General features: G+C 14.8%; 3 pseudogenes; 2 read left to right on the forward strand and 1 right to left on the reverse strand.

The window, feature by feature from the left end:
• Positions 1 to 2156: 2156 nt before the first annotated feature.
• LOC126926941 (cytochrome c oxidase subunit 2-like) lies at positions 2157 to 4230 on the forward strand (annotated as a pseudogene).
• On the forward strand, positions 3109 to 4262 carry LOC126926929 (ATP synthase subunit a-like; annotated as a pseudogene).
• Positions 4263 to 5577: 1315 nt separating this feature from the next.
• Positions 5578 to 7212, reverse strand: LOC126926924 (NADH-ubiquinone oxidoreductase chain 5-like; annotated as a pseudogene).
• Between the last annotated feature and the right edge of the window lie 3976 nt (positions 7213 to 11188).

Genomic DNA, 11188 nt, shown 5'->3' on the forward strand with positions numbered 1-11188 from the left:
TAATATTAATTTTATTAATATTAAAAAAATTTCTTTATTCATTTTAATAACTTATTCATTTACCTTTATATTATTTAACTTAATTTAATATAAATTTAATAATTTAATCCTTAAATTTGCAATTTAAAATTTTTTTTTAAACTATATTAAATATTTATTTGATTTATTATTATTATTATTATTATTATTATTATATATATATATATATATATATATATATATATATATATATATATTAAAAATAAATACTAATTAGTATTAGAAAAATTTCAATTTTCATTAATAAATTTACAATTTATTTCTTTTTCAGACATAATACTAAATATTAAATTTAAAAAGATTTTAAGTTAATTTTAAACTATTAATCTTCAAAATTAAAAATATTAATAAATTAATAAATCTTAATAAAAAAATGATTAATATCAACTAACCATAAAAATATTGGAATAATATATTTTATTTTTGCTATATGATCAGGAATAATTGGTTCATCAATAAGTTTATTAGTTCGAATAGAATTAAGTCATCCAGGAATATGAATTAATAATGATCAAATTTATAATTCTTTAGTAACTAGACATGCATTTTTAATAATTTTTTTTATAGTTATACCATTTATAATTGGAGGATTTGGTAATTACTTAATTCCATTAATATTAGGATCACCAGATATAGCTTTTCCTCGAATAAATAATATTAGATTTTGACTATTACCCCCATCATTATTTATATTATTATTAAGAAATTTATTTACACCTAATGTAGGAACAGGATGAACTATTTATCCCCCTTTATCTTCTTATTTATTTCATTCTTCACCATCAATTGATATTGCAATCTTCTCATTGCATATATCAGGAATTTCTTCTATTATTGGATCATTAAATTTTATTGTAACTATTTTATTAATAAAAAATTTTTCATTAAATTATGATCAAATTAATTTATTCTCATGATCAGTATGTATTACTGTAATTTTATTAATTTTATCTCTACCAGTATTAGCTGGAGCAATTACAATATTACTTTTTGATCGAAATTTTAATACCTCATTTTTTGACCCTATAGGAGGAGGAGACCCAATTTTATATCAACACCTATTTTGATTTTTTGGTCACCCAGAAGTATATATTTTAATTTTACCTGGATTTGGATTAATTTCACAAGTTATTATAAATGAAAGAGGTAAAAAAGAAACCTTTGGAAATTTAAGAATAATTTATGCTATATTAGGAATTGGATTTTTAGGATTTATTGTTTGAGCTCATCATATATTTACTGTTGGGTTAGATGTTGATACACGTGCATATTTCACATCCGCTACAATAATTATTGCTGTACCTACAGGAATTAAAGTTTTCAGATGATTAGCTACATATCATGGTTCAAAAATAAATTTTAATATTACAGTTATTTGATCTATTGGATTTATTTTAATATTTACAATTGGTGGATTAACTGGAGTAATACTTTCTAATTCTTCAATTGATATTATTTTACATGATACATATTATGTAGTTGGTCATTTTCATTATGTTCTATCTATAGGAGCAGTCTTTGCTATTATTACTAGTATTATTCATTGATTCCCAATAATTACAGGTTTAATAATAAATCAAAAATGATTAAAAATTCAATTTGTTATAATATTTATTGGTGTTAATATAACATTTTTTCCTCAACATTTTCTTGGGCTAATATCTATACCTCGACGATATTCAGATTATCCAGATTCATATTATTGTTGAAATTTAATCTCTTCAATTGGAGCAATAATTTCAATAAATAGATTATTACTTTTAATTTTTATTATTTTTGAAAGATTAATTTCTAAACGATTAATTTTATTTAAATTTAATCAATCATCACTTGAATGATTAAATAATTATCCACCTTATGATCACTCATTATTAGAAATTCCATTAATTTCAAAAAATAAAATTAAAAATATTTTCAATAAATAATTTATTTAAATAATAATAATAATAATAATAATTTAATATTTACAATTAATATGGCAGATTAGTGCTTTGAACTTAAAATTCAACTATAAAGACAATTTTTTTCTTTTATTAATATTAATATTTTAATAAATCAATATATTTTGAACTGAATTTAAAATTCAAATAAATCTAATTAATTTATTAATAATTTCTACATGAAATATATTTTTATTTCAAGATTCAAATTCTTTTTACTCTGATAATCTTATTTCATTTCATAATTTAACTATAATAATAATAATAATAATTATTACTTTAACAATATTTTTTATTATAGATTTTTCATTAAATAATTTTTTAAATCTTAATCTTTTAAAAAATCATACTATTGAGATTATTTGAACTTTAACACCTATAATTATTTTAATAATTATCTGTTTTCCATCTTTAAAAATTTTATATTATATTGATGAAATTATAAATCCTTATTTTTCAATTAAATCAATTGGTCACCAATGATACTGATCCTATGAATACCCAGAATTTAATAATTATGAATTTGATTCATATATATTAAATTATGAATCTATAAATCAATTTCGGCTATTAGAAACAGATAATCGATTAATTATTCCATTTAAAATTTCAATACGAATAATTGTATCTTCAATAGATGTAATTCACTCATGAACTATTCCATCATTAGGAATTAAAGTTGACGCAATCCCTGGACGAATTAATCAATTAAATTTATTTTGTATTCGTCCTGGAATTTATTTTGGTCAATGTTCAGAAATTTGTGGAATAAATCATAGTTTTATACCAATTATATTAGAAAGAACTTCTTATGAATTATTTTCAAATTGAATTAAAAAAAAAATATTATGAAAAATTAGTTAATTTATAACATTAGACTGTCATTCTAAAATTAATAATTTAATTTATTATTTTTCTTCCATTAGATGTCTGAAATTAAGAATTGATCTTTTAAATCAATTATAGTAATTAAAATTTACTTCTAATGAATTCCACAAATAATACCTATTAATTGATTAATTATTTTTTTAATATGCATAATTTGTTTAATTTCAATTATAATTTTATTAAATTCTATAATATTAAATTTTAAAATTAAAAATTTAAAAAAAAAAATTATTTATAAAAAATGAAAATGATTATGATAAATTTATTTGAAACTTTTGATCCATCAATTAATAATTATTTTCAATTAAACTGAATTTTTATATTTATACCAATTATTATTTTTCCTAATATATATTGACTAATTCCATCACGAATTATAATAATTTTTAAATTATTTATTAAATATCTATTCAATGAATACAAAATAATTATATCAAATAAATATATTATAAATATTATTATATTTTTAAGAATTATAATCTATATTATATTACTAAATTTATTTAGATTAATTCCTTACATTTTTACATCAACTAGACATCTATTATTTAATTTATCAATATCTTTATCTTTATGAATAAGATTTATAATCTATTCAATTATTAATTTTCCTATTAAAACTTTAAGACATTTAGTTCCATTAAATTCACCAAAATTTTTAATAAATTTTATAGTAATTATTGAATTAATTAGATTAATAATTCGACCTTGAACCTTATCTATTCGATTATCGGCAAATTTAATTTCAGGTCATTTAATTTTAATTTTATTAAGAAATTTTATAATAAATTTTTTTCTATTATCCCCAATTTCATTAATTATTCAAAATATATTATTAACTTTAGAAATTTCTATAGCTTTAATTCAAGCTTATGTATTTTCAATTTTATTAACATTATATTTCTCAGAATCAAATTAAATGAAAAAAAATTTTCCATTTCATATAGTAACTATTAGTCCTTGACCTCTTATTTCATCTATAAATTTAATAAACTTAATATTAAGAACAATTTTATGAATTTATTCAAATAATTTAATATTAATAATTATAAACTTAATTATATTAATTTTAGTTTCTCTAATGTGATTTCGAGATATTATTCGAGAAAGAACATTTCAAGGAATACATTCATTATCAATTATTTCAATAATAAAATTTAGAATAATTATATTTATTATTTCTGAATTATTTTTTTTTATTTCATTTTTTTGAACTTTCTTTCATAATTCAATTTCTCCTTCAATCGAAATTAATTTTTCTTGACCTCCTTCTATAATTAAATTTTTTAATCCATTTGAAATTCCTTTATTAAATTCTATTATTTTAATTACATCAGGATTTACTGTTACATTAAGACATTATTACTTATTAAATAATAAATCAAAATCAAGTATTTTAAATTTAATATTTACAATTATTTTAGGATTTTATTTTAATTTTATACAAATATTCGAATATTATAATTCATTTTTTTGTATTAATGATAGAATCTTTGGATCAATTTTTTATTTATCAACAGGATTTCATGGAATTCATGTTCTTATTGGAACTTTAATGTTATTATATTCTTTTATTCGAATATGTAAAAACCACTTTTCATCAATCCATCATATTAATTTTGAATTCTCAATTTGATATTGACATTTTGTAGATGTAATTTGATTATTTATTTATATATTTTATTATATCTTAATAAATTAAATCTTCTTATATTTAATTTTTATTAATAAATTAAATAAATATATAGTATAATTATTACAATTAATTTCCAATTAAAAAATTTAAAATAACTTAATATATTTAATTAATATTATAATTTTTTATTTATTAAATTTAATTATTATTTTAATTATTTTATTCTTAAATAAATTTTTATCAATAATTAAAAAAATTAATTTTGAAAAAAATCTTCCATATGAATGTGGATTTAACCCTATTACAAAAATAAATTTACCATTCTCACTTCCATTTTATTTAATTTCATTAACATTTATAATTTTCGATATTGAAATTATTTTATTAATACCTTTAATTTCATTTATTAAAACCCTAAATTACTTATATATATTTATTATAATATAATAACTTTTTTTTTCTTAATATTAATTTTTTCATTAATTATAGAATGATTTTGTAATTATTTAAATTGAATATATTAAATATATATATATATATAAGGATTTTTTTTAAAAATCTATATTTAAGTCGAAATTAAAAGTAATATTATTACTTCTTATATACATACATATATATATATATATATATATATATATATTAAATAATTTTAAATTAAAGCCAAAAAGAGGCATTTTATTGTTAATAAAATCATTGAATTATATTATTCTAATTTAATTTATATAGTTTATAAAAACATTATACTTTCAATATAAAATTATTAGTAAAAAAATAATTAATTATAAATAGAAATAAATTAATAAAGCTTCTAACTTTAATCTAGATATTAAATTATCATTATTTCTATTCATAATATATATATATATATATATATATTATATATATATATATATATATATATATTTAAAAATTTAAAAATTTCCTTAATATTTTCAATATTATGCTCTAATATATAAGCTATTTAAATATTAATTAAATTCATTTACTATTTTTTTTTTTAAAATTAATAAATTTATTTAAATTTATTATTTTAAATTATTTTTAAATTTTTAAATTTATTTATATATATATATATATATTTATAATTAATTAATTTAATAAAATTAATACTATTAAATAAATATATATTAATAATATATAAAAAATTTTTAATATATAATTTATTTCAAATAAATTACAAAAAAAATATATAATCTTTCCTGTAAATTTTTCAATCACTCCTTTTTCAAAATAAATCTCATAAAAAACTAATCAATAAAATAAATAATTTAAAATAAATTTATATAAAAAATCCATTATAAAAAAACTTTTAATTAATATAACAAATTTATTTAAAAAATTTATATTAAATATTAATAATGAAAATAAAATCCCTAATAATATTATTTTAAAAACAAAATATTTAAAAATATAAAACAAATTAACTCCAATAAAAAAAAAAAAAAAATTATAAATAAATTTTCTAATAAATAATATAATTAATAAAATAAATATTATATATGTTATTATAATTCTATCTTCATCAAAATAAATTAAATTTATTATAAAATAATTTATTATTAAAATATTTATTAAACGAAAAGAATATGATACAGTAAAAATTGTACCAATAATTAAATTTAATAATCTAAAAATTCTTATTATATTTAAAAAATAATACTCAATAATTAAATCTTTAGAAAAATATCCAACTAAAAAAGGAAATCCACACAATATAAATAATGAAAATATTATTAATAAACCTTTTATTGGATATACATAATATATTCCAAAATAAAAACGAAAATTTTGAATTCCTCTTATATAATGAATATAACTACCTACACATATAAATATTATAGATTTAAAAAAAGCATGAATAAATAAATGTAAAAATGTTAAATTTACTATTCCTAAAGAAAAAATTCTTATTATAAATCCTAACTGACTTAATGTTGATAAAGCAATAATCTTTTTAAAATCTATTTCAAAATTTGCTATCACACCTGATATAAATATTGTTATTCTTGAAACTATTAAAATATACTCTTTATATTTTAAATCAATTAATATATCATAATTAATTAATAAATAAATTCCAGCAGTTACTAATGTTGATGAATGAACTAAAGAAGAAACAGGAGTAGGAGCTATTATTGCAGCAGGTAATCAAATTATAAATATTAATTGCGCACTTTTCCTAAATACTATTATTAAAAATATTAATAAAATTAATAAATTTATATTATATAAAATTAAATTTCATCTACCAAAAATTATTATAAAAGAAATAATTATTAATAATCTTGAATCCCCTAAACGATTTAAAATCACAGTAATTATTCCTGAATTAAAAGCTAAATTCTTTTGATAATAAATAATTAAACAATAAGAAATCAAACCTAATCCATCTCATCCTAATAATAAAGTTAATATATTAGGACTTAAAATTAAAAAAATTATTGATATTAAAAATAACATTATCAAATAATAAAAACGTTTAATTAAATATTTATTATTTAAATTTATATAACTTACCCTATATAATAAAATTACTGAACAAATTAATATAACTAAAAACAAAAACATTAATAATTTGAATCTAATTATTAAAATTAAATTCATTTTTATTGAATTTAAATTATAAATTATTCATTCATAAATAAATAATTTATTAACTAATAAGACATAAAATCTTAAAAATATAAATATTAAACTTATTAAAATTAAAATAATTCTAAAAACAATTATTTTTAAAATAACTTAAAATACTATCATACATCTTTGAAACCACAATTCAATATTTTTAAAATTAAACTATTTAAATAAATTAAATTAATAAATCTAAAATAATTAAATTTAATGGTAATAAATGTAAAATTAAAGTTAAATAATTTATTAAACCCCTATTTATTAAATTAAAATTAAAATTATAAATTTTTCCAAACTGAATAAATCTATATAAATAAATTGAATAAATAAATCTAAATAAACAATAGAAAAATAAAAATATAAATAAATATTTATATCATATAATTAATCTTATTAATAAAAAAATTTCACTTACTATATTTAAAGAAATTGGAGCTCCTGAATTATAAACACATATTATAAATCATATTATTGATATTGAAGGTATTAAATTAATTAATCCTTTATTTACAAAAATAATTCGTCTATTAGTTTGTTTATAAATTTCATTAACTAAATAAAATAAACCTGAAGAAACTAACCCATGAGAAATTATTATTAATAACCCTCCTAATAAACCAATTTTTGAACCACTAAATATTCCTATAGATATAATTCCTATATGAATTACTGAAGATAAAGCAATGATTAATTTTATATCAAATTGAAATAAACATAATATTCTTAAAATCAATATTCCAAATAAATTAATTATTATTAAATAATAAATTAAATTAACAAATTTATTATTAAAAATTAAAATTAATCGTAATATTCCATATCTTCCTAACTTTAATATTACTGAAGCTAAAATTATTGAACTAAAAAATGAAGCTTCAACATGTGCTTTAATTAATCATCCATGAAATATATATATTGGAATTTTAATTAAAAAAGATATTAATAAATATATAAAATTAAAATAATCAAATATAAAATTCTTAATCTCTAAAAAAAAAAAAATTATTCTACCTCTTCTTTCTAATATTTTAAAAATTAAATACAACATTGGTAAAGAAAATACTAATGTATAAAATATTAAATAAAATGCAGCTAAAATTCGATCTTCTCTATACCCTCATTCTATAATTATATAAAAAATTAATAATAATCTAGATTCATATATAAAATAAAATATTAATAAATCTATGACTATAAAATTTAATAGCATTAAAAAAAATAAAATTAAATTTAATATTAAACATCCTTTTTTTATTTCATTTAAATTTATAAAAATTATTCCAAAAACTCAAATTATTATTAAAATTAAATAATTTGAATAATTATTATTTCTTAAGCCTATAAAAATATTAATTCATTTTATTCATCTAATATTTTTTAAAAAATATATTCCTATCAAAAATATTAAATTTCTTAAAATACAAAAATTAATATAATTTATAAAAAACATTACAGCTAATAAAATTAAAACCTCATTCATTATATTAAATTTAAAAAATTAATTTTTTGATGACCATATTCATAATTTAATCTTACTAATAATGATAATCCTAAAACTCTTTCACATACTGAATAAATTAAATAAATTAAATATAAAAATCCACTATAATCTATTGATAATAAATAAAATAAAATTATTGCAATTAAATACTCTACCCCAATTAAAAATCTTAAAAAATAAATTCAATAATTTAATACAACAATTAATATCAAAAATACTATATTAAAAATTATATAATCTAAAATAAATTTAATATTATATTAAAATTATATATATATATATATATATATAAATATAATATTAAACTTCAAAAAAATTTTATTAAAAATATCTATAATTCCCAAAATTATTATTTTTTATTAAACTATTTTTTGTCAATTAAATATAAATGTTTTATAGTTTTAAAAAAAAACATTAATCTTGTAAATTAAAAATTTAATTATAATATTAATATAACAAAAATTTAATAAAAATTAAAAATGAAAACTTTATTAATTCTTAATTTTATCATATACATAAATTTAAATATTAATATAATACTTATTATTTACTATTTTTATATAAACATTTTTCATTATCCTTTAAAACAATTAATTTGTTTAATTTTTTATATTATTTATATAACATTTAATACTTTAATTATAAAACAAAATTTTTCAATAAATTTATATATTTTAATAATTATCTTTATTAGAGGAATTTTAATTATATTCTCTTATTTTATTAGATTAATTAATAAAATAAATAAAAAAAATAATATTTATAAAATATTAATTCTAAATTCATTAATTATATTAATTATAATTTTTCAAATCAATCAAATTAAAATTATCCTAAAACATTTAAATTTTAATTTTCATAAAAATTATAAATTTAAAATTATCAAAAATTTATACTATAAACCAAATAATTTAATTTTATTAATTATTATTATTTTTCTAATTTTAATACTTCTTATTATAACAAAAATTTGTTATATTAAAAATAAAAATTTACGAACAAAAAAATGAAAAAAATAATTTCTATAATTTATAAAACTCATTTATTAAATTTACCATTATCATTTATTAATTTACCAACACCAATCAACATTAATTATTTATGAAATTTTGGTTCAATACTAGGAATATTTTTAATAATTCAAATCATTTCAGGCTTATTTTTATCAATACATTATTGTCCAAATATTAATTTTGCTTTTTATAGAATTTCTAATATTATAAAAGATATAAATTCAGGATGATTAATCCGTTTAATCCATATAAATGGAGCATCATTTTATTTTTTAATTATATATTTACATATTGCACGAAATTTATTCTATTACTCATTTAAATTAATTCAAGTATGATCAATTGGTGTATCAATTTTATTTTTATCAATAGCAACAGCTTTTTTAGGTTATGTTCTACCATGAGGACAAATATCATTTTGAGGTGCTATAGTTATCACAAATCTTATTTCAGCAATTCCATATATTGGTCAATTTACTGTTGAATGAATTTGAGGAGGATTTTCAATTAATAATGATACATTAAATCGATTTTACTCTTTTCATTTTATTTTACCATTTATTATTTTATTAATAGTATTTATTCATTTAATAATTTTACATATTACAGGTTCTTCTAATCCAATTCATTCAAAAATAAATATTTATAAAATTAATTTCCACCCATATTTTACTATTAAAGATATAATTACTATTATTCTTACATTTATAATATTTATATTAATTAATTTACAATTACCTTTTATATTAAGAGATCCTGATAATTTTAAAATAGCAAATCCTATAATTACACCAATTCATATTAAACCTGAATGATATTTTCTATTTGCATATTCAATTTTACGTACAATTCCAAATAAATTAGGAGGTGTAATTATATTATTTATATCAATTTTTATCCTATATATTATCCCTTTAATTAATTCTAATAATTTAAAAAATAATAAATTTTACTTTATTAATAAATTCATATATTGATGATTTATTAATATTTTTATTATATTAACCTGATTAGGAGGTCAAGTAATTGAATATCCTTATACTAATTTAAATATATTTTTCACTTTAATATACTTCTTATACATAATTATTTCTATATATATAAATAATATATGAGATTTAATTTTAAAAAATTAGTTAATGAACTTGAATAAGTTTATGATTTGAAATCATATTATAGAAATAAAATTTTCTATTAACTTAAAAAATTACACTATAACCATATTAACCTTTATTATATTCATATATATATATATATATATATATTTATAAATTCTAAATTTATTAATTAATTAATTTTATAATAAAAAATATTATTATTATTAATAATAATAATAAATATTTATATTTATTTATTTATTTATAATATATATATATATATATATATTAAATTAATTAAAATCAAAATACACATTTCTAATATTTAAAATAAAAATATTTATAATAATTTATTAATCTTAATAATATAACAATATTTTAAATTTATTAATTTAATATATATATATATATATATATATATATAAACTTAATAAACTTAAATT

Source organism: Bombus affinis, unplaced genomic scaffold, assembly GCF_024516045.1.
Source record: "Bombus affinis isolate iyBomAffi1 unplaced genomic scaffold, iyBomAffi1.2 ctg00000064.1, whole genome shotgun sequence".
NCBI classification, from domain to species: domain Eukaryota; kingdom Metazoa; phylum Arthropoda; class Insecta; order Hymenoptera; family Apidae; genus Bombus; species Bombus affinis.